At 41.5% G+C, this 27,993-nt stretch overlaps 1 protein-coding gene across 1 annotated transcript in view; it reads right to left on the bottom strand.

Moving 5' to 3' along the window:
• C6H14orf132 (chromosome 6 C14orf132 homolog) overlaps positions 1 to 27,993 on the bottom strand; it is an 84,164-nt gene that overhangs the window by 19,737 nt on the left and 36,434 nt on the right. The gene's annotated exons all lie outside the window — the stretch shown is intronic.

The following is a 27,993-nucleotide window of genomic DNA, read 5'->3' as shown; positions in this document are numbered from 1 at the left end:
TTTTGCACAAAAAATGTGTCAACAAAGTGCCGGTGTAGACACCACGCTTGTTTTTATCACTTTAGTTGGCCTCTAGGAAGTGTTCCACAATGCCCATCCTGACTTCTCTGGTCAGCAGTTCGAACTCCACCTCCCTGCAGCCAGGTAAACAACCATCTGCCCCTCCGCCTTAAAAGCCCCGGGAATTTTTGAAATTCCATTTCCTGTTGGCTCGGTGTCGAGAGGTCTCATTGCATCTTCCCAGGTAACTAGGGTGGCTTATCTCAGCAAACACCCTCCCGCTTGGACCACTGTGGAGCTGCTGGGCTCTGTGAAAACACACTGCTGTTTAGGTAACTAATATCAGGATACAATATCTTGAAATGATATATGCCTGAACATTGTACCTCGATCCACAGATTAAGGAGGCTATTAAACGTTAACCTGCTTCATCATAGGTGGTCCTTTTCTTCCTTTATAGGAATGAAAAGGAAAGAGTAGATTTATTCTTTGAAGGAAACAAGAATGGATAGTTATCTCACTGTACTTACATCCCATCATACCATCTCCTCCATGAATTTATCAAGCTTAATCTTGAATCCAGCTAGTTCTTTTGCCCCCACTGCTTCCCTTGGAAGGCTGTTCCAGAACTTCACTCCTCTGATGGTTAGAAACCTTTGTCTAATTTCAAGTCTAAACTTCCTGATGGCCAGTTTATATCCATTTGTTCTTGTGTCCACATTGGTTCTGAGCTTAAATAATTCCTCTCCCTCCCTGGTATTTATCCCTCTGATATATTTATAGAGACCAATCATATCTCCCCTCAGCCTTCTTTTGGTTAGGCTAAACAAGCCAAGCTCTTTGACTCTCCTTTCATAAGGCAGGGTTTCCATTCCTCGGAGCATCCTAGTAGCCCTTCTCTGTACCTGTTCCAGTTTGAATTCATCCTTCTTAAACATGGGAGACCAGAACTGCACACAGTATTCCAGATGAGGTCTCACCAGTGCCTTGTATAACGGTACTAACACCTCCTTATCTCTCCTAGAAATACCTCGCCTGATGCATCCCAAGACCGCATTAGCTTTTTTCACAGCCATATCACATTGGCAGCTCATAGTCATCCTGTGGTCAACCAATACTCCAAGGTCCTTCTCCTCCTCCGTTACTTCCAACTGATGTGTCCCCAGCTTATAACTAAAATTCTTGTTATTAATCGCTAAATGCATGACCTTGCACTTTTCACTATTAAATTTCATCCGATTACTATTACTCCAGTTTACAAGGTCATCCAGATCTTCCTGTATGATATCCTGATCCTTCTCTGAATTGGCAATACCTCCCAGCTTTGTGTCATACACAAACTTTATTAGCACACTCCCACTTTTTGTGCTGAGGTCAGTAATAAAAAGATTAAATAAGATTGGTCCCAAAACTGATTCCTCAGGAACTCCACTGGTAACCTCCCTCCAGCCTGACAGTTCACCTTTCAGTAGGACCCGCTGTAGTCTCCCCTTTAACCAGTTCCTTATCCACCTTTCAATTTTCATATTGATCCCTGTCTTTTCCAATTTAACTAATAATTCCCCATGTGGCACCATATCAAATGGCCTTACTGAAATCTAGGTAAATTAGATCCACTGTGTTTCCTTTGTCTAAAAAATCTGTTACTTTCTCAAAGAAGGAGATCAGGTTGGTTTGGCACGATCTACCTTTTGTAAAACCATGTTGTATTTTGTCCCAATTACCATTGACTTAAATGTCCTTAACTACTTTCTCCTTCAAAAATTTTTCCAAGACCTACGGATCTCCCAGGGCTCCATGTCCCCTGAGGGAGCCCATTCTCGGTACAGGAACCCCTTCTCCCACAGGAACCTCTCCTGGCAACCTCTCCCCATGGTCTGTACCGCACTGAGGTCGGCCAGGTCCCTTAGCTTCCGCAAGGAGGGATTGCAGGGGAGGGATAGCTCAGTGGTTTGAGCATTGGCCTGCTAAACCCAGGGTTGTGAGTTCACTCCTTGAGGGGGCCATTTAGGGATCTGGGCCAAAAATTGGGGATTGGTCCTGCTTTGAGCAAGGGGCTGGACTAGATGATCTTCTTAGGTCCCTTCCAACCCTGATATTCTATTATATGATTCTATGATCCTACTCCTTTAAGGATGATTACCATTAGCATCAAACAGTCTGATCCTGCAAGGTGCTGAGCCTTTCCCACTACCCGCAGCTCCCAATGGAGCCATTAGGAGTCGAGGGTGCTCAGCACGTTGTAAGACTGGCCACACAAAATACAACTCTTTCACCTAGGGAGAATGGACTACAGCAAGGAAACTTAGTAAAAGACACTTTGCAAAAAAATCTGTAATGAACTGAGTATTCCAGGGACAGAAAAATATTTTTTATTACGAAAACAGTTCCTAAAACCGATCACCAGGCATCCTCTGATCCTAAAATAAATGATTCACAAAATTCCAAATTAAGAAGCAGACATTTACAAAAGGCCTTATTATATTAACCTTCCACAGTCTGATTTTCTTTCAAGAATGTGGGGGTATGATCATTGTTTGCTTTCCTAAACATTTCCCGAGCAAATACCCCCGGGGAGCATTCATAAATGATGCTATAAGTATCAAATGGGCCTTGAAATGGGGAGAGTGACCAGCTGAACAACCACATTTGCAGTCTCAGGTTGGGATTATATTTTAAAAACCTATTTCATTCAAGGCACTTGAGAGTCAATCTTTCAGAAAACAAAACCTTAGTGTTTTTTAATGAGAAAGGACCTGAGCATTGGAGCCTGCGCTAAGAAGTTGGAGCAAACACAGCTCTAAGCTCTGCACATCCCAGGGAAAGAAAAGGTTAGCAAATTCTCAAAGGATCCCACGGTTTTTGTGGGAAAACCATCTTTAAAATCAATTCTCCTTTAAAAATGATTTGGTTTCCTTTGCTCCAAGGAATACAGGGGCATGTGTGGTTTAACGGGCTCTCTTCTGGGTGGCTGAACAGCATTGTGGGCCAGTGAAGAGTGGGAGGAGTGAAGTCATGGCCCCAGATGCTTCTGGAGCCGGATAGTATTAATCGGTTGCCATGTTTCACTTGGAAGGTGGGTGCATTGTACTTAAGTAGTGGGCTAGCGATTCCTATATACCAGGGGTGGGCAAACTTTTTGGCCTGAGGGCCACATTGGGGTTCTGAAAGTGCATGGAGAGCTGGTGTAGTGTATTAAATTGCTCCCTGTAGGAACGTGCTACTTATGGTGTACTTCTTACAGCTGCCAGTCCTGGTGCTCTGAGCGGCATGGTAAGGGGGTAGGGAGCGATGGCGTTGGATAAGGGGCAGGGGGTCCCGAGGGGCAGTCAGGGGACAGGGAGCAGTTGGATAGGCGTGGGAGTCCTGGGGGGCCAGTCAGGGGGAGGGGGATGTGGATAGGGGTCGGGGCAGTTGGGACAGGGAGCAGGGGGTTGGATAGGGGGTGCAGTCCCGGAGGGGCGGTTAGGGGTGGGGGGTCCTGGGAGGGGGCAGTCAGGGGACAAGGAGTAGGGGGAGTTGGATGGGTCAGGGATTCTGAGGGGGGCAGTCAGGGGATAGGAAGTGGGAAGGGGCAGATAGGGGGCAGAGGCCCAGGTGTTTGGGGAGGCACAGCCATCCCTACCTGTGTGTAGTGTATTAAATTGCTCCCCATAGGAATGTGCGACTTACAGCTGCCAGTCCTGGTGCTCTGTAAGTAGCACATTCCTATGGGGAACAATTTAATACACTACACCTGGCGGCTCTTGCACCTGCGCTGCCCGGCAGGAGCTCGCAGCCCCACCGCCCAGAACGCTGGTGGCACGACGAGCTGAGGCTGCAGGGGAGGGGCCGGGGGCTAGCTTCCCCGGCCAGGAGCTCAAGGGCCGGGCAGGACGGTCCCAGGGGCCGTAGTTTGCCCACCTCTGCTATATACGGTACCAACAGTTTATAGACTGAGGATCAGATTTTCTCCTTCACCACACCATAAAAGACCTAGAAGGGCAGGGCAGGCTTACATGTCCTGTTGCCATTCAACCATATCATCGCTTGTGGGAGGTGAGGCTTGCAGTAGAGTTGTCTTGACATAGGGAGTGACCATCAAGAGGTGAAGAAGCTGAGATGCAGGGGAGATCTGGTGGATCTCTGGCCTTCCATGTGGCAGGGATCTGTCTCTGGGAGTCTCCTGGCCCCTATTTCTGCTTTGCAGCATTGTCATATGGTGCCCTTGCCCTTCACTAAGCACATACTCCCACTACTATGCCACAGAGGGTTATTGCTTCTAGCAGCATTAACTTGCATTGCCTCAAATATCAAGTCCCACTTAACTGCAAGGGGAACAAGGTTACTCTTCCCCCTCACCTCCTATTTATGTGGATTTGAGTCCTCACCAGCACACCTACCCACACTCCTCTTAGTCCTGTATAGCTGAGCTCCAGAGAAGCAGCTTAGTGTGGAGGATAACAGAGCATAGCCACTTTTCCCCATGACAGGACCTCTACTCACCTCTGCTTTGCAGAATTTGGACCATCATTTGTAAAGCATGTGGGGGACCTTCTGGGATGAAATGTGTTTGATATGGGTAAACTGTTATCAATAGCACTCAAAGCTGTAAAAGGCAGACCCTCTTTCAGTGTGGCCTGCTCTAAAGGCTTCAAGTGGAATGTGAAGCATATTTCATTTTTAACGGAAAATAACCAGTGTAACATTTATACTACATCTCAAAATGTGGGTTGGGACCAATGTTCCCTCTAATTTTTTTCACCTATGTGCGGAATAAATTTTGTTATGTGCACCAAGGTAATGTGTGGATGTGCGCCACCAGTAGAAACAAAAAACCCTGTATATAATATATATTTTTAAAAAGTGACTAATAGGGATAATTTTTCCAACCAGGACAAATTAGGCATTTTAGAACACACTACTCAAAAGAATTAAATGTAAGTGTAAGAGAGAAATAAAAATTATGAAATGCATAGACCAGTCAAAAAAATTAAAATAACACACTCTGAAAGAAGAAAATTACAGAGAATATATGTGCATTGCAGGAAGTACCAAGAAGTAACAACAACAATGTTGGGAGGTGTCTGACACAGACTCTGTGTGTGTGTGTGTGTGTGTGTGTGTGTGTGTGTGTGTGAAAGAGAGAAAGAGAGAGACACACACACACAGACTGTGTGTGAGTGTGAGACACACAGTGTGTGTGTGTGACACAGAGTGTGTGTGATGGCTGCTAGGGAAGTTTCTGAGAGACTCCCGTCTGCTGTCTCTTTAAGGCACTCACTGAAAGCTCTCCTCCTCCTGAACCATGTCCCCTCTCCCCTGCTCTGCGGAGATGGGGTAGATGGACAGGGGAGAAAGGAAGATACAGAGAGAGAGTGTGTGTGTGTGTGTAAGAAACCGTGCACTGTCTCTTTAAGGCACTCACTCACCTGAAGGCTTGTTCAGACCTCAGAGCTGCTGCAAGTCCTGAGCCCTGTCCCCTCTACCCTGCTCTGTGGAGATGGGGTACAGGGGCTGGGGGAGAGGAAGTGAGACTCCCTGAAATCAGCACCATCCTTTCCCCCTCCCCCATCCTGCTCTGCACAGCAAGCAGGAGGGTCCCAGGAATAGCTGCAGGAGCAAGGTGGCTGCAAAGCAGCAGGGCGGGGGAGGAGGGGCAGAACATATGCTGCCATCTGGATGTGTGTGGCTCTGCTATTCAACTGTGTGACACTTGAATCTCTCCTGGGTGGCTGCCCAAGCGCACAGCTTACAGGGAACACAGGTCTGGACCCCAAAGTGGGTGGCAACCCCCTTTTAATGGGGTCGCCAGGGCTGGCGTTAGACTTGCTGGGGCCCGGGGCCAAAGCCTGAGCCCAAGCCTGAGCCCTGGGCAGCAGGGCTCAGGCTTGGGCTTCAGCACTGGGCTCAGGATACAGCCCCCACCCCACCTGGGGCTGAAGCCCTTGGGCTTCGACTTTGGTCCCCCTCTGGCCCAGGGCAGTGGGGCTTGAGCAGGCTTAGGCTTCGGTCCCCCCTCCTGGAGTCATGTTGTAATTTTTATTGTCAGAAGGGGGACATGGTGCAATGAGTTTTGAGAACCCCTGTACTACATAGTGTAAAGAGAGAGATGTTCTGTGAGTGTGCATTTGTAATGCTATCAGTAGAACACTTCATTTGAAGGGCACGCCTCTTCAACAAATCATTTTACTAGACTTAGATTATTCATTATTTGAATCCAAGAAGCTATAAGAACTTTAGGACACATGGTGCTGCCCCTTCTGTGTAAGTACCATTCAGAGTACATGGACAGTGTGGACTTGCACAGCATTGCAAGTAATGTCAAGTCAGAACCCTGCAATACCACACACAATGCAAATGAATTGTTTTCAACATCTGAGAGTAGCACCTGGCGAAAAAGCTCAGCTGACTTTTTGAAGGATTTGCAGTGACCCATTATGAAGTGTGGACTTTCAGCAGCTGGTACGGACATATTCTATAATATTGAGTCTCTCTCTATTTATAGGTTCACTCTTCATCACAGATTGGAAGGCATTTAGTCTCTAGTAGTTGCCTTCTGAATAAAATCACATCTCCCTTAGCACAAAACACTTTGCTAAAATTGCCTTCCTCTGAGTCTAGTATCTCCTTGCCATACAACAGTGAAAGAGGAAAGACAGTCCAGTGTGAGGGCTCTAGACTAGGATTTGGAAGAGCTGCATTCAAGTCCCAATTCTGCCATAGGCTTCCTGTGCACCTTTGGGCAAGTCATTTAGTCTTTCTGTGCCTCAGTTCCCCATTTGTAAAATAAGGATAACAGCACTGCCCTATCTCACAGGGGTCTTATGGGGAGAACTCAAAGACTGTGAGGTGCTCAAATACTACAGTGATGGGGCCCTATAACTACCTAAGATAGACAGATTCACCTAGTAGGTCTTAAGGATGGAAAACAGGCAATACGGACAAGATGCTCAGCTGTTGTAATTTAGTGTGGCTCCATTGAAATAATTGAAGATGCGTTGATTTACAGCAGCTGAGGATCTTGCCCATGTCATCCTACCATGGCAGACTGGCATCCTCGCTTTGCCTGCTCTGACTCCTTTTGCAGTCCATGGATTGGGACCCCAAAGTGGGTTGCGTTGAGAGACTTGGGTAGCCTTCCCTCACCAGGTCTGTACTCATGCTGACATCCTTTGGTTTTCCCGAAAGCTGCTGTAAATGACATCTCCTTTATTTGGTAAAGGTGTCCTGCTGCTAGCCATATCTATTGTGATCTGCCAAACTTCATGAATAAAGGGTAGGTATTGAGAGGAGTAATGCTACTTTGTTTCAGATGACTTTTATCTTTATATTCCCCCCAGATGTATTTTTATGTTTACAAAAGTGACTGGGCCAAATATATTTCTAGATCTTGATCTGGGTACTGGGAAAGAGAGAGAATGTGCTCATATAAAAAAAGAGCTTAAGTAAAAGACTATAGAATACACATCACATATCCTCATCTCCTACATCATGTCCCTCTTTGATTCTGAAATATCTAATGCAACATAAAGATGAAGGGAAAGGAAGAAAATAAATAGGGAAAGAAGATGCTGAACAAAAATGTTATAATTCTTATGAAAACCAATACACCATTAGCAGTATTCTTACTCCTCAGTTCTTGCAGCAGGTCTGAAAACATGTGGTTTTAAGGAAAATATCCATTAAGGAAAAAGCTGAGGCTGTAATACTACATAATTTCCCTTTGAAGCATTCTCTTTGAAAGCCAGATATTTTCTTCCACTCCTGCATGTGTTTTCCCATGAGGGAACTAATATTTAGAATGATTTAATATAATGATGTTATCGGTAGGGTTACACCATGATGAGGGCACTGCCCTGGCTCTCTCGCTGGGTATATCTGAGGACAGAACCCTTATGGCTGTCTCAGAGTTGTTGACAATGAGGCAGTTATTTTGTATCATTACTTACAGTAGTGCTGCTGTGACAGCAATTACTCCCCTCAGTAGGCAAATGTATCCCAGCCTGCCTTTGGACTACAACCAACACGATATAAAATGCATCAGGCAGATAGTTTGATGGATCTTCAATCTGCATGGAATAGCTATATGTTTCTTTGATGAACTAGAGCTAAGCTGTGTTAGCTTGTTAGTGTGGCACAGCTGAGGCTTAGCTGGTTAATGTTTTATGGGCAGTGCAACTGAGTTTGAACGAGCCTACAAGATATTATTATTCCTAGTACAAGCTGGTTCATACAATGGTCAACATAGGCTACATGGTGGATTTTAAAAAAATTCTTCATGTTTTAGACCCGTTAAGATTTACCCTCGCATAATGGGTCCCTCTAGATTCAGCCCCTCCAACACTTGCCCTCTGAAATTCTTCCAGCCTTTGTCAGAAGCACCAAAACCACCTAAATCGGCATCATATTGAGCCATCTGGAGTGGACAGATTTTTATTTTTTATGAACTCACTAAGCCAATCAGTAATGAGTTCTAGTCATTTAATAATAATTAGTTTTGAACTCAACCTGTGTTGAGATATGCACATCCACTTCCATCTCTGCTAACGATAGCCAAACACCCTCATACCCTATCCAGAGATACAGCAATAGGCTAAACATCCTGTTAGGCGGATAACAATATATAGGGGAGAAAAAATACAAAGCTTTGATCCAAGGCCCGTTGACGTCAATAGTAAGAATCCCATTAACGTCAACAAGCATTGGATCAGGCCCCAAAGGCACGTAGTTGACAAATTCACTAGCTAATTGAAAAAATCATCTTCAGTGATTTGAGCAGGCAGTTGATGTAGCATCAGAAAGAGCTATGTTCTATTCCTGGCTCTGCCAGTAATTTGCTATGTGACTTTGGACAATTAACATGATATGTCTATGACTCAGTTTCCCATTCCCTAAAAAAAGGCTAATGATACTTATCTCCCCTTGTCAAATACTTTGAGATCTGTTCATGAAAAACAGCCTGTAATTGCTAGTTTTATACTATTTAATTATAATCAAGAGAATGAGACAGTTGACCCCCTCTCCACCAGTGTTTTACATCAGTACCACATCCAAAGCCAAGAGAGGTGGCTATGAAACATTGGGGCTTTTACTTGGTAGAGAATTCCATTTGGCATCCTTACCTGATTTATTCTTAAGATAAGGATTTTTTTTAAATGTAAGGTGTGGCATTATGAGCTGCGTGCATGTGAACTTTTTTCATGTGACAGATAAACCTCTTCTTAGTTTTTGCACAGCATCTATTGAAACATGCCACTAATACAATGTAGATGATATTACTAATTGCATTTAGTACATTCCCATGTGTCTGAAATGAAATGCCCTCCCACAAGGCATTGTGCACTGGGCTGTGTTGCTTTTTTTCAGAAAAAATATAACATTGGAATATAGAAAAAGAGGAATTGCCCTCCTGGATCCAACCCAAGGTCCATCTAATCTAAAATTCTATATCTGATGGTGGCTGATACCAGAAACATCATGGGATGGTGCAAAAATAAGAAACCCTGTACTTGGCAGATGTGGGATAACCTCCCCCGGCTCTTCCTAATCCCCTAATAGTTAGGAGTGATTTAAACTCTGACACTTGACTAACCAAGATTGGTTATTCCTTGTGCACCATGACATTCCTTCATAAGCAGGCATGGTTCTGTCAAATGAAGGGTATGGGTAGTGGGAATAGGGCTTTGATACGTACACAGAATGAGTACCTGGAAAGTGCAATGGTTGAAGGAGCTTGAGTGCACCTTTTGCGCTCTGTATTGGTGTCACTGAACAACTGGGATGGTAATTCAGTGAATTGCCAGTCAGGAAGTACTCTAATGGCACTGTCAGGGCTGGCCATTGCTGTTGGGAGCTGTCATAAATATAAAGGGAAGGGTAAACACCATAAAATCCCTCCTGGCCAGAGGAAAAAACCCTTTCACCTGTAAAGGGTTAAGAAGCTAAGACAACCTTGCTGGCACCTGACCAAAATGACCAATGAGGAGACAAGATACTTTCAAAGTTGGAGGGTGGGGGAACAAAGGGTTCTCTCCCTCTGTCTGTGTGTTGCTTTTGCCGGGACCAGAGCAGGAATGCAGGTCAGACTTCTGAAAAGGGTTAATAAGCAATCTAGTTAGATATGCGTTAGATTCTGTTTTGTTTAAATGGCTGATAAAATAAGTTGTGATGAATGGAATGTATGTTCCGATTTTTGTGTCTTTTTGTAACTTAAGGTTTTGCCTAGAGGGATTCTCTATGTTTTGAATCTGATTCCCCTGTAAGGTATTTACCATCCTGATTTTACAGAGGTGATTATTTTACTTTTTCTTCAATTAAAATTCTTCTTTTAAGAACCTGATTGCTTTTTCCTTGTTCTTAAGATCCATGGGTTTGGGTCTGTGTTCACCTATGCAAATTGGTGAGGATTTTTATCAAGCCTTCCTCAGGAAAGGGGGTGTAGGGCTTGGGGGGATTTTGGAGGGAAAGACGTTTCCAAGTGGGCTCTTTCCCGGTTATATTTTGTTAGACGCTTGGTGGTGGCAGCAATAAAGTCCAGGGACAAAAGGTAAATAGTTTGTACCTTGGGGAAGTTTTAACCTAAGTTGGTAAAAATAAGCTTAGGGGGTTTTTCATGCAGGTCCCCACATCTGTACCCTAGAGTTCAGAGTGGGGAAGGAACCTTGACATGGTGGCAGAGCAGTGGGATTAACTTGAAATCATTTCAAGATTTTTTTGAACCAGAAGCACAGATTTTAAAAGGAAATATTTTTTTTCCTTTGGGCTGCTGGAAAGCAGGTTTTAAGCTGAAAGCAGTTAGAGGTTTTTTGTCTCTGCTTGGGGGCCAGAGCAGAGACAAAAGGGATTTGTCTTTTGTGAGCTGGAGTTTTCTGTACCTAAAGGCAGGGTAGTTAACCTCTTGCAGGGAAATTCACAAGTCTTCACAGACCTGAAGTTGTTTTTTAGCTAAGAGCAACGAGAGGGGTTTTCTGTCTAATTGCCTGGAGACAAAGGTGTTAGTTTTGGTTTTTTTATAGGGTTTTTCTGTAGGCTGACAATCAGTATCAGAGAACATAGGTATCCGGTTACAGCTCTCTCTATCTATCTATCTATCTAATCTATTTTTTTTTTGGACAAGCCAAGTTTTTTGTTTGTTTGTTTGTTTAGTTTTGTTGTTTTCTTTCTAACTCTCGGGTGTAAAGTTAGTTAAAAACAGAGAGGCTAACATGACAGAAACCAAGGCACAACACGAATTGGAGTTAACCAGACTGGAGGCAGCAAAAGAGGCAGAAAAAGCCCTAGAGGCTGCCCACAGGAGATCTATGGAGGCAAAGGACAGAGAAATGGAGGCAAAGGACAAAGAAATGGAGGCAGAAAAAGAGGCAGAAAAAGCCCTAGAGGCTGCCCACAGGAGAGCTATGGAGGCAAGGGAAAAAGAACTGGAGGAGAAGGAAAAAGAGAGGAAGTATGCTCTGGAGATGGAGAAGGTAAGGGCTGAGAGGATCTACTGGATAACCCTAATAATCCTTCCCCAACAATCCACAAATGGGAGCGACTATGTCAGAGTATGATGAATCCAGTGATATTGCTGAATATTTTCTCACCTTTGAGAGTCTGTGCACTCTCCATAAAATTCCTGAAGCTCACAAGATGACCACATTGGTCGCAAAATTGACTGGAAGAGCTCTGGATATATTCAATAAGATGCTTATTGATGAGGCTTCTGACTATAATAAGTTCAAGGATTTGGTTTTAAAGCAATTTCAAATTACATCTGAAACGTACAGAGTAAAATTTCAAACCCTTAAGAGAGGGCCTGGACTAAGTAATGTGGCTTATCTAAACCAGATGAAGGATCTGTTAGATAAGTGGGTCCAAGGAAGGGGTGTCACTAGCTTTGACGGAATGTGTGATTTGATAGCTCAGGAGCAATTCCTGACTATGTCCAAGGAGGAAATAAAACAGTGTTTATGGGATAAGGAAATGGACTCAGCAGAAAGTCTTTCTTCTTATGCTGATCGAAACAAGCAGTTCCAGACTGCCAGAGAGGCAGGGCAAGCCGGAACAAAATGGGTGGAGGGAAGAGAGAGAGAACCCCTTTGTTCCCCTCCCTCCAGCTTGAAAGTATCTTGTCTCCTCATTGGTCATTTTGGTCAGGTGCCAGTGAGGTTGTCTTAGCTTCTTAACCCTTTACAGGTGAAAGGGTTTTTTCCTCTGGCCAGGAGGGATTTAAAGGTGTTTACCCTTCCCTTTATATTTATGACAGGAGCTAATGTGTACTGATGTGCTTGGGCCAGGATGAGATTCTCACCAGCTACGGTTTGTGACTGGCAAGCAGGTACCACAGACTGTATAGTAGTTGGTCTGGTTGTGACAGTGAGGTGTCTATTCTGCAGTAGCCAATTGGATAGTGTCATGGAAAAAAGTGAGGGGAGGATAGGGGAAAGGAGGAGAGTGCCTAGAAGATGGTGCCTGGAATTGGGATGATGGAAAATTTATTTTATTTTAATTTTATTTACTCATTTTCTGAGGGGGAAATCAAACAGCAGGATCATTACTGGCCTTATGAGAGGGAAAGGTTTAAAAGAGGGAGAAATAAGGAAGAGGAAATCCTTTTTCTCATGATCTGATAGTCCCGTCTGGCCTTAAAGTCTATGAAGGAATCAGGGACACAAAAGACTGTCTGGAAAAAAAAAATGTTGATTTCAACCGCACTCTCAACACAGAAAATGAAATCAGTGTTTGCTAAATGGAAAAGGATAAGGGTGAGATTTTCAAAAACCCCTACGGCAATTAGGGGCAACATTTTCGGAAGTGTCTAAGTAAGTTAGGAGCCATGCGCCATTGATTTTTGATGGGATGCAGGCTTCAGGGTCACACTGGTGATTTTGAAAAATTTACCCTAAGTCCAACTGAAAATCAATTAGACTTGGGCTCCTAACTCCCTTATAGTGCTTTTAAAGATTACACGTGAAGGGCAAAAGAGGAAAATTAAGAGATTTACGTTTCACAAATAAGAAAGATAGAAAATGTAATGCAGTCATATCAAGTCTTTAAACCACGATTTGAGGACTTCAATAGCTCAGACGTAGGTGAGAGGTTTTTCGCAGGAGTGGGTGGGTGAAATTCTGTGGCCTGCGTTGTGTAGGAGGTCAGACTAGATGATCATAATGGTCTCTTCTGACCTTAGTATCTATGAATCTATGAATCAATGCAGGTATAAGTGGGCATAACTTAACTGAACCCAATGGTTATACTTGCTTACAGCAGGGCTGAATTTGATCTATAAGGCAGAAAAAAATTCCTCTTATAAATATCAAAATAGGCTTCACTTTCAAATAATTGTACTTTGTTTCTTTCTCTCCAGCTATCTTTTTCAGTATAAGGAAAGGTGCAATTCCATGGGCCCCCAAGGAAAGAGCTTCTATGAATATGACATGAAATGAATTCTAAAAGTGAACAACATGATGGCTTCTGAACTGCTCCAAAGTCCTTTGCTATAAGGAATGCTAAGATGCCAATAGCACAGGAAGCCTGATCATTTGCTTCCCCTCGTAGCTTTCATGCAGATGGAAGCAACTGTCATAGCAAGCCAACAGGGCCTTTACACATACTGAGTAGCCCCTTACTCCTTGATTTAAGTAGGACAGTTTGGGATGATACAATCTGGCCCAAGGACTCACCCTATAGTTGCACTGAATTAGGCACTTACACAGATCAATTACAGAAGACACATAAAACCAGATCAGTGTGCCATGCTGACAAGCTTCTCAAATAAAGGGGGGTGTAAATTACTTGCACATACAATTACCCATATTGCACATGGAACTGCTGTTTTATTTTCAAAAATGCATGTGTTGGCAGGTACCCTATTTCTGTGGTTGTAGCTCCTTTGGAAATATGGCCTTACATGACCAATCTTACATTCCAAACAACCTGTGCATCACAATAATCTGTGGGAAAGCATCTCTTAAGTGATCCTAATGCTAAAGTTTAAATACTGTTATTGGATATTTGAAAGCTAGGTTACAATATTAATTAGTTCTGCTGTATCAGAATCTGCCCTTCAGGGGTCTTAGTAAAATCCCAATCAAAGTTGGCTGACAGAAGTCTGGCTCACTGTGCCACAAGACAGAGCAGGGTGTGAAAGGTGCCTCTGGGTTTCCCACTTTCAGAGCCAGACAGATGCATTGCTGAATTCACTTATCTAGGGCTTGGCTTGCATGTTCAGAAAAAGAATAAATGCTTTCTTTGGGCTAGATTATACTACTTTACTCATGTTGAGTATTCATGAACAGTCCCACTGAAGTCAACTCAACTTGAGTAAAGTTGTCACGATCTGGCTCTTTGTGATGGTTTTAAAGTGAATGTGAGACAAAAGGGGCAAATGGCTGGTGACTGGAATAAAAAAGTAAGATGATCAAACTCTGATGGACTGGTCTTTAGTTCAAGCCGATGTGCAGTTCAGGAAAACCTAACACCTAAATGCCTGTCAGGTATCACTACAGAAAGTCTATGTGCCAAATCCCACAGCCATCACTGAGTCCTGCCTCTGATGGGATGCCATATACATTTATCTAATTAGAGAGTCATAGACTGTAAAGCCAGAAGAGATCATTATGATCATCTAGTCTGACCTGTATAACTTCCCCAACATAATTCCTAGAGCAAATCATTTAGAAAAACATCCCATCTTGATTTAAAAATGGTCAGTAATGGAGAATCCACCGCCACACTTGGTAAATTGTTCAAATGGTTAAATACTCTCACTGTTAAAAATGGCAGGTTTCAGAGTAACAGCCGTGTTAGTCTGTATTCGCAAAAAGAAAAGGAGTACTTGTGGCACCTTAGAGACTAACCAATTTATTTGAGCATAAGCTTTCGTGAGCTACAGCTCACCTCATCGGATGAAGTGAGCTGTAGCTCACGAAAGCTTATGCTCAAATAAATTGGTTAGTCTCTAAGGTGCCACAAGTACTCCTTTTCTTTTTACTGTTAAAAATGTATGCTTTATTTCCAGTCTGAATTTGTCTAGCTTAAATTTCCAGCGTTGGATCGTGTAATACTTTTCTCTGCTAGATTGAAGAGCCCCATTATCAAATATTTGTTCCTCATGTAGGTACTAAAAGATGTAATCAAGTCACCCCTTAGCCTTCTCTTTGCTAAGCTAAATAGATTGAGCTCCTTGAGTCTATCATTGTAAGGAATAGTTTCTAATGCTTTAATCACACCTTTGGCTCTTCTCTGAAACCTCTCAAATTTCTCAACATCCTTCTTGAATTGTGGACACCAGAACTTGACATAGTGTTCCAGCAACAGTAACACCAGTGCCAAATACAGAAGTAAAACAACTCGGGATTCCACTCTTTATGCATCCCAGAATTGCATTCGCTCTTTCGGCCACATCACACTGGAAGCTCATGCTCAGCTGATAATGCACTATGACCCCCCCAAATCTTTTTAAGAGTCACTGCTTCCCAGGATGCAGTCCCCCTCATGCAAATATGGCCTACATTCTTGGTTCCTAAATGTATACATTTACATTAAGCCATATTAAAACACATGTTTGCTTGAGCCCCATTTACAAAGCAATCCAGATTGCTCTGAATCAGTGACCTGTACTCTTCATTTTTTTACACGCCCCCAATTTTTGTGTCATCCACAAACTGTATCAGTGATGATTTTATGTTTTCTTCTAGGTCATTGATAAAAATATTAAATAGTGTAGGGCCAAGAACCAATACCTGTGAGACCCTACTAGAAACAGACCTACTCAATGACAATTCCCCATTAAGGAGGAATTAAGGAGTCACCTTGGAGAAATGTGAAGACCAAAAGAGGTTGGTTGATGAGCGGTCTCTAATATTTCCTAGGCACGGTGGTGATGTTGAGGATAGGTCCCTCAATGGCTGTTAGCCAAGCTGGTCAGGGATGCAACCCCACACTCGAGATGTCCCTAAGCCTCTGACTGCAGAAACTGGGAGTGGATGACAGGGTATGGATCATTTGATAATCACCCTGTTCTGTTCATTCCCTCTGAAGCATCTGGCACTGGCCACTGTCAGAAGACAAAGATACTGAGCTAGATGGACCATGGGTCTGACCCAGTATGGCTGTTCTTACATTCTTATATACTTTCAATTTAAGGCTCTGGCTTTCTATGGAAGAAGGCGCATTTTCACACCCCATTAATAATACAAGGCAAAAGGCCTGATTCTCCTCTGAGATCACTGGACTTACACTGTGTCAAACCAGCGTAAGTCAGAGGAAATTCAAGTCCAACATAAAAACTAAAGCCATTTTCAAGTCTGCGTGCCCCAAGTTACACAACAAAGGCCATAGTTAGGCATCTAAATAAGTGGCTGCATATTCAGAGGTTCTGTGCTGCAGGTGTTCAGCAATTTATGTAAGTCAGTTCAGTGATATTTCTTTTTAGCCATCAAGGTTTGAAAATGTTACACTAAGGTCTCCATTTAAGGAGTATCCTGAGGGCACAACACGGCCCACAATGCAGCTGGTTTAGGTTTACTTTCCACTTGCTCTCCAGGCAATCTCATAAGCACAATACATAAGATAACAATGAAGCATTTAGAATAAAGGAAGTCAAGCTACAGAGGCCAGGATCAGGACAGATCCTCTGGGAGGCACGCATAGCCATTTCTCACAACAAAAATGCAGCTTTTTCAGAACAGTTCAACAGAAACACTTAAACTGGCAAAGTGTTTCTGGAAGATTATTCTCTGTGCCCATCCATTTTTAAGATACTTTTTTTTACTATAAGTCTAACCAGAGAGAAATATATCTAAAAATTCGGATCTGCCTGTACCTATCTCAAATATAATTCAAAGACCACTATTGTACACAGGAAGATAAAGAGGCTAGGAAGGAATTGTTACGTAAATAACAATTAGTCAAATTATTATTTCTTTTAAGCAACTGTACATTTTTCTCAGATATTTGGAAAGAACCGAGCATATTGTGGGCTCTGCTGAAATCTAAATGATAAAATTCTCTTCATATGCTGAAATGGATATTTTAATGAGACATAAAAAGACTAAGAGGAACTGAGCCCAGATTGGCTAACACTGGGCTCAGGTTCAGTCAAAAGTGTATCCTCTACTTAGCAGGGAAGGAGAGCTAATAGTGGATGATATCAAGAAGGCTGAGGTGTTTAAAGCCTATTTTGCTTCAGTCTTGACTAAAAAGGTAAATGGTTACAGGATACGCAACACAATATTAATACAGGGAAGGAATGCAAGTCAAAATAGGGAAAAGAACAGGTTAAAGACTATTTAGATAGGTTACATGTATTCAAGTCAGCAGGGCCTGATGAAATTCATTCTAGGGTACTTAAGGAACTAGCTGAAGCAGTCTCTGAACTGTTGAAGTGAGGGCCTTCAAGAATTCATGAAGGATAAGTGAGGTCCTAGAGGACTGGAGAATGGCAAACACAGTACCTATTTTTTAAAGGGGAACAAAAATGACCCAGGAAATTATAGGCCAATAGGTTTAATTTCAATACCTGAAAAGATAGTGGAAGAAATTATTAAACAATTTGTAAGCACCTAGAGGATAAATAGGGTTATAAGGAATAGTCAGCATGGATTTGTCAAGAACAAACCATGCTAAACCAAACTAATTCCTTATTTGACAGGGTTTTTGGCCCAGTTTGGGGGGGGGCGGAGCACTAGGCATTATATATTTTTATTTTAGTAAAACTTTTGACAGTTCCACATGACATTCTCATAAACAGATGAAATGACTATAAAATGGGTGCACAACTGGTTGAAAGACTGTACTCAAAGAATAGTTATCAATGGTTCACTGTCAAATCTAGTGGGATCCACCAGAGATCAGTCCCAGGTCTGGAATTGAATATTTTCATTACTGTCTTGGATAATGGAGTAGAGCGTATGCTTATATAATCTGAGGACGACACCAAGATGAAGACATTGCAAGCACTTTAGAGGAGAGGATTATAATTCAAATTGATCTTGACACATTTGAGAATTGGTCTGAAATCAGTAAGAAATTCAGTAAAGACAAATGCAAAGAACTACGCTTAGGAAGAAAAAAAATCAAACGTACAACTACAAAATAGGGAATAACTGGTTAGGTAGTAATACCGTAGAAAAGGGTCAGGGGATTACAGTGGATCAAACTTTGAATATGAGTCAACAATGTGATGCCATTGTGAAAAAGGATAATATCATTTTGGAGTGAAATAGCAGTAGTGTTGTAAGACCTGGGAGGTAATTGTCCGGCTCTACTTGGCATTGGTGTGGACTCAGCTGGAGTATTCTGTCCAATTCTTGGTGCCACACTTTAGGAAAGATGTGGATAAACTGGAGAGAGTGAAGAGGAGTGCAACAAAAGTGATAAAAGGTTTAGAAAACCTGACCTATTAGGACAGGTTTAAAAAACTGGGCATGTTTGTCTTGAGGAAAGAAGACAGGGGGACCTGATAATCTTCAGACATATTAAGGGCTGTTATAAAGAGGATGGTGATCAATTGTTCTCCATGTCCACTGAAGGTAGGAACAAGAAGTAATGGGCTTAGTCTGCAGCAAGGGAGATTTAAGTTAGATATTAGGAATATCTATAAGGGTAGCTAAATTCTGAAATAGGTTCTAAGGGAGACTGTGGAATCCCCATCAATGGAAGGTTTTTAATAACATGTTGGACAAACGTGTCAGGGATGGGTCTAGATTTACTTAGTCTTCCTCAGCGCAGTGGGCTGGTCTTGGTGACCTCTAAAGGTGCCTTCCAGTCCTATGGTTCTATGAAAAGTTTCATACACTCATAGAGGGTCCCAAAACAAGGTAACGTGTTTCATGTCTTCAGAAATCCTTGCAAACATTTTGCACATCAATAGTTTCTAGCCCATAACACAAGAGAATGCAAGAGCAAGCATTTCATGGAGGTTTCTTTGACATCTAGATATCTTTTCAGTCTCAGAAAGCACTGATGCTGCTCTGAATGGTTCTCTACATGACATTCATCATTTGAGTAAATTTACCCTTGAAATGAAATTGGGAACCATGATGTAACAATTTCATAATATACTCAGTGACCAGAGATATTGTAGAAAATTGAATTCTGCATTACATCCTTCAAAAGAGAAGGTAATTTATTTCAACTGTGCTTCGCTGCTGCTTGAAGTATATCTCAGTTAAGTAAAGAAAATTGTTTATTTAGTGTCTATTATGTAAAGGAATCATGGAATTAAAACAAAAATGAAATACTATCCACCAAACTGTCAACATAGAATTATAATATATAACATATAAATACAACATAGAAATATATTTAATCATTCTTTTAATCGCACTGTTAAACAATAGAATACCAATTGAAATTTATTAAATAATTTGGATGTTTTTCTACATTTTCAAATATATTGATTTCAATTACAACACAATACTAAGTGCACAGTGCTCACTTTATATTATTTTTATTACAAAAATTTGCACTGTAAAAATGATAAACAAAAGAAACAGTACTTTTCAATTCACCTCATACAAGTACTGTAGTGCAATGTTTTTATCATGAAAGTGCAACTTACAAATGTAGATTTTTTTTTGTTACATAACTGCTCAAAACCAAAACAATATAAAACTTTAGAGCGTACAAGTCCACTCAGTCCTGTTCAGCCAATCTCTCAGACAAACGAGTTTGTTTACATTTAATGGAGATAATGCTGCCTACTTCTTACTTACAATGTCACCTGAAAGTGAAAACAGGCATTCGCATGGCACTTTTGCAGCCAGCATTGCAAGGTGTTTACATGCCAGATATGCTAATCATTTGTATGACCCTTCATGCTTCGGCCACAATTCCAGAGGACATGCTTCCATGCTGATGACATGTTGAAAAAAGACGGCATTAATTATATGTGTGACTGAACTCCTTGGGGGAGAACTGTATGTCCCCTGCTCTGTTTTACCCGCATGTTGCCATATATTTCATGTTATACCAGTCTCAGATGATGACCCAGCACATGTTGGTCATTTCAGAACACTTTCACTACAGATTTGACAAAATACAAAAAAGGTACCAGTGTGAGATTTCTAAAGATAGCTACAGCACTTTACCCAAGGTTTAAGAATCTGAAGTACTACCCAAAATCTGAGAGGGATGAGATTTGGAGCATGCATTCAGAAGTCTTAAAAGAGCAACACTCCGATGTGGACACTTCAGAACCCGAATCAGCAATGAAGAAAATCAACCTTCTGCTGGTGGCATCTGACTCAGATGATGAAAATGAACATGCGTCGATCCACACTGCTTTGGATCATTCTCAAGCAGAACCCATCATCAGCATGGACACATGTCCTCTGGAATGGTGGTTGAAGCATGAAGGGACATATGAACCTTTTGCGCATCTAGCATACAAATATCTTGTGATGCCAGCTACAACAGTGCCATGCAAATGCCTGTTCTCACTTTCAGGTGACACTGTAAACAAGAAGCAGGCAGCATTATCTCCTGCAATTGTAAACACACTTATTTTCTGACAGATTGGCTGAACAAGAAGTAGGACTGAGTGGATTTGTAGGCTCTAAAGTTTTACATTGCTTTATTTTTGAATGCAGATGTTTTTGGTACATAATTCTACATTTGTAAGTTCAACTTTCATGATAAGGAGATTGCACTACAGTACTTCTATTAAGTGAACTGAAAAATTTATTTTGTTTTTTACACTGCATTTGTAATAAAAATAAATATAAAGTGAGCACTGTACACTTTGTATTCTGTATTGTAATTGAAATCAATATATTTGAAAATGTAGAAAATATCCAAAAATATTTAAATAAATGGTATTCTGTTATTGTTTAAATGCATGATTAATCGTGAGACTAATTGCGATTTTTTAAATTGCATGATTAATGACAATGAATTTTTAAATCGCTTAACACCTGTGGATCTTATGAATTTCATCAGTGGAAAGATACTGTCTAGCATAATGGCTTCACTTTCAAATTACCAGAGATGACAGAAGTAGTGAAACTTTAGTTTATTGAGAATATGGGGCATACAAAGATGCGGAGTTTATAATAGGCTGCTTGGGAGAAAAGTACCATCTTTTGCAGACTGGGTAGCTCAGGAGATTGGTAATACTCTGTACAACATCTCACTTACTGTTTGCTGATATGAATCTGAGCCAAGTCAGTAGAAAATGAAAACTCTGATCATTTGAAGGCTGTTTTGTGGCCTATGACAAATGAATTTGGTGATCTCAGTCCAATTCAAAAGCCCACATCACTTAGCCCTGATCCAAACCACACTGAAGTAAATGGAAAGGCTCCTATTAAATTAAATGGATTTTGGATCAAGATTTTATTTACATTCTCAGCAGAGACATCAAGGACTGGAAAGACATGAAGATTGACCTATTCTTTCTCTCCTGGAGGTGGTCAGTTCTGGTCGGGCTGAGGGGATGAGAGGCACTATGGTCCAGTGGATAGGGCATTGGCGTGGTTACTCATGAAACCTGGCTTCTACTTCTGGCTCTGCCACTGACCTGCTCTATGACTTGAATGAGTCACTTCACGTTCCTTTGCTTCTCTTTGCTCTCCACTTTTATTTCAATTCTTTATTTATATTTTAGCTCTTCATAGCAGGGACTGTTTCTTATTATGTTTTTTATACAGTGCCTAACACAATGAGGCCCCTATCTTGACTGGGGAGTCTAGTCACTTGTGTAATATAAATAATAACACAATTGTTTGCATTACTGTAGTTCTCAGAAACCTCAATCAAGATTGGGTCTTTATTGTTCTGGGCATTGAACCAACGTATATGAAGACATGATCTCTGCTCTGAAGTGGCTTAAAGAATCACTTCTGGTTCTATTAATGGTGGACATTTCAATCAGATGACTATCAGAATATTTCAGAACCCTGATCCATCCCTTGTGTTTTCATTTCTGTTTTAAATGGTGATGAGTTACACTCAGAAACTTTCTGCGGCATCACAAGACAACAGCCCATTTTTTAATTGTTACCCATATTAAAAGAAATAAAGAAATTACTTTACCTAAGATGATAATCAACTGCATGTCACAGTTATCAGTGTTGCTTTATACCAAACATCTATATTGATGTGCGGCATAGATGAGTGGGAGACACCAGTTTCTGGCAGGTATCCACTCCAGATACCTAATCTACCAATGAGATTTCAAGTAATTAGATACAGAACATCCAATTCTCCTCTCACACTGATTTTTCACTGGTATAATGACATTGACTTCAATGGCTTGACAGCTGATTTACAGATGTGTAAGTGAGAGGAGACTCAGTCCCCCTCACTTTTCCCCCACTCATGCTATTATTTCAGGAAGTACATCATCTGGAAATGTTTCTAGGAATGGCAGCCATTCAGAACAAGCTGAAGCTATGATGTAATCTGTGATTGTTTAACTGGTATGGCAGCTCTGAGAAAGAAGAGATCCAAGCAAGTGAAGTCCACTTATTCTGCAATAGCAACAACATGTGAGCTCTAAGTATCCTGGGTTATTTATTCCCTGTTTGACCCACACATGATATGAAATGTGCTTGCAGACTGCTTGCAAATTATACATTTCATGCATGATTGCATGAAAAAGTAGGCCAAACTCTCAACTACTCAGGAAGTTCACATGAAATGTGCATGTGACCCTAAAGAAAAAGGACCTATGACTTGTGAAGTAGTTGTACTGTCTAATTAGCATGGTAATTTAACTTCCAAACATAGTATGGTTAAACTTTAATAATGTTGGAATCTCTTAAAACAGATGTTCTCAGACAGATTTCTGTTTTATCCACTAATTACTGTCGTACACAATTATGTCTCTGGTTTCAAAGGGTTACGGGGTTTACCTGCTGGTAGGCAAATGCTGATAAGTCACAGCAAACAAATGTACTTAAGCCAACACCCTGGTGAGTCCAACAGAGATAGTTGGGGTACTATTGTGGAGGTAAGAGAACTAGACTGTGATGCAGTTACAATAATTCAAAGAGGAGGACAGTGTAATCACCAGCGTTTGCAGTGTCTGCATTAGCTTCTCTGTAGAACACTCTCCTACTATGATCCCTGAAAAGTTGTGCTGTAGGTCCTCCTCTAGGCTTCTTCGGTCAGCAAGGAGTGTTGCCTGAACTTCACAAACTAGTTGAGGAAAAAGGAAAATTGCCACAGCTTAGAGTGTCACAGACAGGCAGGAGGCAGCTACAGAGGAAGAGGGACATCCTGTGTATATGAAGGTTAGGAATGATCCGTTGGGGCCCCGCATACTTCATGTTGGGCCTGATCCAAAATCCACTGAAGTCAGTGGAAAGACTCATTGACTTCAGTGGACTTTGGATAAGGCCCAGAGGACTGTACAAACCCTACAACAAGCCCTGGACTTTGGCATAACACCAACTTCCTGCAATGTGACTGGAAGGCTTGAGGCAGGAAATACATGTTTATTCCCATACCCAGGAAATACCATACATGTGTATGGTTTACCAGCTTAGTTATGAACACATGAAAATAGGGGTGCATGCTGGAAATGCTAACAAGATCTGTAATTACAGAGCACTGCTGTCACAAGTGGATCAGAGTGGGAAGTGGTTTTCCTGTCCCATGAAAATTCTTGAGATTTTAAAAACATTTCCTGTAAAAAACTGAAATCTTGAATATTTTCACAAATTAAAAAGGCCAAAAAAAAAAATTGGCTCAGTCACTCAAAATGTTTTGCTTTAATAATTTTGCAACGTATTTCAGTTGTGACTTCTTACATTCTTTAAAACTTTGTTTTACTATAAACTAACTAAAAGTCATTTTGAAATAAAAAAACAGAATTGTGCATTTTGAAAATTTTTGCCAATGTGAAAACTCCTCTGCCCCCAAGACAGAAAATTTCTAGAGAGCACGTAAGAGGATGATTCATTACCAAGGGAGTGTGTCTGTAGCCTATCTATCTTAGAACTGAACTGACATGTTTCAAAAGAGAAACAATGCCAAAAAAAATCTAATCTAGGTATTTATTGGAACCTTTACAACATAGGATCAAATGAGATGGATTTTGAGTATGACGCTACTTACAAAACACAGAAAAAACAAGACCCAAGAGCAAACGAATTGTCACGTCTTGATTTGTTTCACACCTGCAGGAGGAACATTGTGAAAATAAGCAAACTTTGCTTCTCTGTTATATCCCTTACTTCTATCTGGGCCAGTCTTTTCTATTTAGATTAGTGGTTTTTAACCTGTGGTCTGCAGATCCCGAGGTTTCCGCACATTATGTCTAAGTGGTCCATGAAAGGTTACCATTACCGTAGAACAGTGTTTTTTAACCTGTCGTCTGTGGACCCATGGGGGTCCATAGACTATGTCTGAGATTTCCAAAGAGCTCTGCATCTCCATTTGAACATGTTTAGGGATCCTGCAAATGAAAAGGCTGAAAACCACTGATATAGATTGTGAGCCCTGCAATATAGGGACAGTTTATTACTCCATGTTTGTGCACTGCCCAGTATAATGGAACCCCATTCATGATTGGGCCCCAGGCACTACCAGGGTAGAAATATATAAATACGACTGATGCACCAGGAACAAAATAACCCAGCAGCCAAGGTCTTCCATTCACATATTCCTCATTTACCCGCCATAATTTGCCCACTGGCAAATCAAGTGCTGACAGCAGTAAGGGAAACCATGTTTTTATATCATTTCTCTTCCTGGTATGGGATAATTCCAGAAATGGCTGTCCAATCAGGGCCATCAGTGCTATGATGGGATTATACCATATAGATACATAGCGGCAAAATTGTTAAAAGTTAACTAGTGATGTTAGGAGCCTCAGGTTTGTGGGTAGCTGATTTGAAACCCCTGAGTGCTGCTTGATTTTCAGAAAGAGCTGAGCAACCACCCTCTGAAAGTGAAGCCGCTTTAGCGTGTCTCAAACCGGGCATCCCCAAAAGAGGTACCCGCTATCACTAGTCACTTTTGACTATCTTGAACCGCGGATCTCAGACAATCCTCCAGGTAGTAGGTTGCTGTTATTCAGTCCAACTCTAATAAAAGATGCTGTCTTGCTGTAACTATTTTTATTGTTATCGTTATTTTCATGAGTTTATAGAGCACCTTCTCGGTGGGGCAGTTCCTTCATAACATTAAGAAAGCTAAAAACATAGCCAATAGTTCCACAAATTCAATCAAAATAATAAATAAATAAATGTAGTTCTTCTGTGTAGATTAATGAATGAAGGTTGGGTCCAATTGCTTGGGGAGAAGCATACCTGACGCTCTGCTGTATATTAGTGTTGTATATCGTCATATGGAAAGGATGGGTTTAAGATCAGCTATTAAGCAATGTAGCAATATAATTTCACAGGGATAAATTAGGGGAAGAAATTCCAGGGAGGAGCTGCCAGCCCCAGGGACCAGAGGAATGGATACCAGCAGAAGCAGACACAGAGGGACCAGTGGACACTGATGATGTAATCAGAATCCTTTATACTGGTTTGGCTGGACACTCTCTCCCCAGTGCTCACTGACGGTTTGCTCCAACTCCCTCCCCCACATTCTCTGCACCCAAGCCTCACTCCACCAACCCTGCACACCCTTCTCCTTTCTCACCCTACTATTTCTCCCCTGCCCTGTCCCCCTACCTGCTCTCCCTTCCCTTGTCTGTCTAGCTAATCCCCTCCTAACTAAATGCCAGCCATATAATTTTTTTAAATTGTAATACTCACATGGTGTTTGCAGACTGACTCTACTTCCTCTATTTGTGTATTATATCCCTTCCCTTACCCTTTATCTGTTTTGTCTATTTAGATTGTAAGCTCTTTGGGACAGGTACAGTCTCTTACTCTGTGTCTGAACAATGCCTAGCCAATAGGATCCCGAACTCCATTGATCCCTAGTTGTTACAATATTAATGTATTATTATTAATTATTATTATTAATATTAAAATCCTGGACTGCACCAGTAAGGAGATTGGAAATCCATTATTGCTACATATACTGGATCTGTATGGGCCTGGCCAACAGAGACAGATTAACCCAATACATATCTATGTTTGCATAAACACAACCTATATTCATTCTGAGATGCCAGTTCAGACAGCTGATGGCAGCTGTCCATTTCCTCATCTTCTAACAGATTCTCTTGTTCATATCCCATCCTGTCGCTGGCATGGTTCTCCTCCAGGTGCATGGCCAGCATGCACCTACAGCTCCTCCCCTAGACTGGCACAGCTATAACGGCTGAAGTCATGCCAGACTGCCTCAGATTCCACTTAGCTGTCTAGTTCCCTTCATTGTTACCACTCCCCTGTTTACATATCTGCCCACTTCTCCAGAATGGTGGTCCTATAATTGCTGTACCCTAGTCCTGGGCGTCATGAGCCTATTGGTTAATGTGGCCTTGCTAACTGATCCAGAGGGCAGCTGGCTCAGTTCAGAAAAGAAGGGGGGCAGAAGGGCTCTGAACACATAGCCTATATTCAAGGCGAATGGAACTGCTGGCAGAGGACTGTGAAAATGAACTCCTTGCTCCACACCCTTTGTTTATCCTGCTTCCTCTCTCCCGCACTTGCAGCTGTAGGGTCCAGGATAGAGCCATAAAATCAAACCAAACCAAATGGTACCTTGAGCCACAACTCCTATCCTTGATACAGCTCTGGTCTGGATCTGTCAGCTAGGAGTGCCATATTAAGTGTATATATTCCATTCATGGTTCCACCCAGCTGTTGGTCAGCTGTGCACGCGCTCCATCCCCTCAACATATCCTCCCAATGCCTAGGTAGAACAGAATCTATGACTATCCCATGGAGAAGTTGAGCATCCTGAAAAATCTAGTCAGACACCAAGATATCAAGAATATGTTTCCCAGTAGGAAGGATCATGCCTGATCTCTAACTTTTTGGTGCTCCTTGAAATACCATGGCAATGCTTACTTACAAAGATGTTTTATTCTTTGATAGATCAGAAGAATAGATGAACATTAGAAAGCCTGATTTCCAACAGTGCTCTAGGTTCCACATCTTTTGTGCCTGTTAGAAAATGGATGCATTTAAGTTATTGAGCTCAACATAATTAAAATGTATCCAACAGCTTTAAAACTTTTGAAAACGTACAATGTTAGCAACAGAGCTGTGCAGGAACCAGAATTTCCTTTCTGCAAAAAATTTTCAATTTTCTGTAAAACATAATTATCTAAAAAAAATCATTTGGGGTTGATCAGAGCATTCTGTTTTGATCAAATCTAAATGTTTCATTCTGATTTCAATATTTTACTTAAAAATAAGCACAATTCAGGTCAAAAAGCCATTATGAAAAAAAAAATAAATTTTTTTCTGATAATGAATTTTTTTAAAGTGGAAAATATTACAAAATGGAAAATCAGAACATTTGACCTTACCAAAATCCTTTTCCCCATTTTTTAAAATAAAATTTTGTTGTAATTGACATGCTCCTTTAGACAATACAGCATTTTCCAATGGAAATATGTTTTGTCTGAAAAAATGTGACAACCTCTAGTTAGCCTGTGAGATGAAACAGTGGATCTTTTAGCACTCGCTATTAAATGACTATTGAGATGTCTCTGTTATGCAAAAACAAACTACAGCAGAGAGATGATAAAAAGAACTCATTATTCCAGAGATAGCTCTTGCTAACAAGCGTGTGCACGTAGCCAAAATGGAGAACTTCCTTAATATCCTTCATGAGATCATTTCAAACTGGAGTAAATCAAAACACTGAGTTTCAAACATCCCTCAAATTCCAAGGCTGTTTGAAATACATCCTGAAGCTTCAATGTTCCTTGCCCCCCAGTCCCCAGTCTGTCCTTTATGTTTTAGATTGCAAGCTCTTGAGGACAGTGACCTGTCCTAATATACAGACCCTGGTACATTTTTGGGTGCTATATAACTAGTAGTAATACTCTGAATCTGAACTTTGCAAATGTGCCACATCGAAGGTTGCCAGCTTTCTAATTGCTGAAAACCAGACACCTCTGCCCCACCCCTTCCCCCAGGCCCTGCCCCTACTCACTCCTCTCCCCAC

The sequence above is a fragment of the Caretta caretta genome, chromosome 6 (assembly GCF_965140235.1).
Source record: "Caretta caretta isolate rCarCar2 chromosome 6, rCarCar1.hap1, whole genome shotgun sequence".
Taxonomy (NCBI): Eukaryota; Metazoa; Chordata; order Testudines; family Cheloniidae; genus Caretta; species Caretta caretta.
The sequence above is the reverse complement of the archived record's forward strand: the minus strand, read 5'-3'. Positions and strand labels throughout refer to the sequence as shown.